Raw genomic sequence first — 2,837 nt, 5'->3', positions numbered from 1 at the left:
ACCCCAGAGAAGGAGACTCCACAACCCCCCTGGGCAGACTGTTCCAGTGCTCCATCACTCTCAGAGTAAAGAAGTTTTTCCTCATAGAATCATAGAATGTTTTGGGTTGGAACGGACCCCTAGAGGTCATCTAGTCCAACCCCCCTGCTAAAGCAGATTCTCCTAGAGCATGTTACACAGGACTTCGTCCAGGCAAGATTTTAATAACCCCAGAGAAGGAGACTCCACAACCCCCCTGGGCAGACTGTTCCAGTGCTCCATCACTCTCAGAGTAAAGAAGTTTTTCCTCATAGAATCATAGAATGTTTTGGGTTGGAACGGACCCCTAGAGGTCATCTAGTCCAACCCCCCTGCACTGAGCAGGGACACTGCTAACTAGATCAGGTTGCTCAGAGCCCCGTCCAACCTGGCCTTGAATGCTTCCAGGGATGGAGCCTCCACTACCTCTCTGGGCAACCTGTTCCAGTGTTTCACCACCCTCATTGGAAAGAATTTCTTCCTTAGATCCAGTCTAAACCTACTCTGTTTTAGTTTAAAACCATTACCCCTTGTCCTGTCCCTGGGCACCACTGAGAAGAGTCCTCGTCACTTCCACCCTTGAGATATTTGTATGTACTGATGAGGTCCCCTCTCAGTCTTCTCTTCTTCAGGCTGAACAAGCCCAACTCTCTCAGCCTTTCCTCACAGGGGAGGTGCTCCCATCCCTTTAACATCCTAGTTGCTATCCTCTGGACTCTCTCTAGGAGTTCCTCATCTTTCTTGAACTGGGGAGCCCAGAACTGGACACACTACTCCAGGTGGGGTCTCACCAGGCCAGAGTAGAGGAGGAGGATGACCTCCCTCGACCCGCTGACCAACCCCAGGATACCATTGGCCTTCTTGGCAACAAGGGCACACTGCTGGCTCATGGTCAGCTTGTCGTCTACCAGGACTCCCAGATCCCTCTTGGCAGAGCTGCTTTCCAGCAGGTCAGCCCCCAGCCTGTACTGGTGCATGGGGTTCAACCTCCCCAGGTATAGCACTCAGCACTTGCCCTTGTTGAACTTCATCAGGTTCCTCTCTGCCCAACTCTCCAGCCTGTCCAGGTCCCACTGAATGGCAGTGCAGCCTTCCAGCATATCAGCCACTCCTCCCAGTTTTGTGTCATCAGCGAACTTGCTGAGGGTACACTGTGTCCCCTCGTCCAGGTCATTGATGAACAAGTTGAACAAGACTGGGCTGAGTACTGAGCCCTGGGGAACTGTTGTGGGAGTAAGGATAGGATCTGCAGGTGTGGTGGATAAGGATAGGATTTGCAGGTGTGGAGGCTGACCTGTAGGATCTGCAGGTGTGGAGACTTTGGTTTGGGACCAATGAGAAAAGGGATAAATAGCAATGGGATCATTCTAGTGGTGCTTGTGCAGGAATATGGGGTCCCTGCCTTTTCTGAAACATACCTGCAATGCCACACCTGCCTTCTCTGTTACATGCCTTCATTGCCACAAATGGTGTCCTGTGTGAGGAGGAAAAATTCAACCTCTGAAGGTCTGCTCGATGGTCTGGGCTTTTGTTGCCACAAATGGTGCCCCCTGTGGGGAGCGAAAACACAGCCTCCAAAGGTTTGTCTGCTGGCAAGCCCCACAGAACTTAGTGCTGCTTAAAGTAAGCAGAAGCCAGCTTCAATTGTCTTTGGAGATGAGGTGAGCTGTGGGGAACGTTGGGCAGTTATATGTCTGCAAATGACCTGGACTTATGGAGGGACCTTTGCAGAAGTATCTGTAATTTGAATGGATGCTTGCTTGTTTTTCCCAAATGTCTCCAAGTTGGCTAATGCCCTGACAGGCCCCAAAGGACTTTTCTTTATCTGCGGGGCTTGAGCTGGTGGCATCTCCCTTCCCCTCCCATCAGTCCTGCTCTGGTTGAATGATGCATGGCTGAGACAGTAATCAAAGGAGGCATTATGATTCCAGAAAAAGCTCAAGGGAAAGTTCTACAAGCAACAGTAGTAGCAGTTGGATTGGGAGCCAGAGGAAAGAATGGTGACATTCAGCCAGTGAGTGTGAAAGTTCATGAGAAAGTTTTGCTATCAAAATAGACTGCCACAAAAAGGAAAAAGAAATAAAACTAAAGAATTTGGCAAAGAAGATGATGTAGGGGAGTCTACTTGGACTGCTGGGGAGATGGATAGGAAGACAAGATCAAGCACAAGAACAAGTGCAAGAACAAGAAAATAGTCTTAACTAATTCAGTAATTGAAATTACAGGTTTTTTGATGTGAATTGATTTGCACTCAGATTTTTCAAGTTCAGATTTTGTAAAAAAAAAAAAATAATCACAGAATTATGATGTTATCAAAATGTATTCTTTAACTGTTTATACAGTGGTTCCTAAACCATGGGGTGCTTGTGTAAAACAACAAATGTAAAAATGAATCTTTTTTGTATTTATCCCTCTTTTTCTGTTGATCATACAGCAGTTGGGAAGCCATATTACTTTACTGCCAGTTATAATTATAGGCTATTTTCTTCTTTTTTTGTTTTTAGTAAAGAAGGGTCTGCAGGTGGGGAGGCTGACCTGTAGGGTCTGCAGGTGGGGAGACTTTGGTTTGGGGCCAATGAGAAAAGGGAGAAATAGCAATGGGATCACTCTGATGGTGCTTGTGCAGGAACATGGGGTCCCTGTTTTCTTTGCAACATGCCTGCAATGCCACACCTGCCTTCTCTGTTACATGCCTTCATTTCCACAGAACTCCACTAACTACCGGCCTCCAACTAGACTCTGCACCACCAATCAGAACCCTCTGAGCCCTGTCATTCAGCCAGTTCCCAATTCACCTCACTGTCCACTCATCCAACCCA

This window comes from Egretta garzetta, unplaced genomic scaffold, assembly GCF_000687185.1.
Source record: "Egretta garzetta isolate BGI_Z169 unplaced genomic scaffold, ASM68718v1 scaffold298, whole genome shotgun sequence".
NCBI classification, from domain to species: Eukaryota; Metazoa; Chordata; class Aves; order Pelecaniformes; family Ardeidae; genus Egretta; species Egretta garzetta.
Note: the sequence above shows the minus strand (reverse complement) of the source record.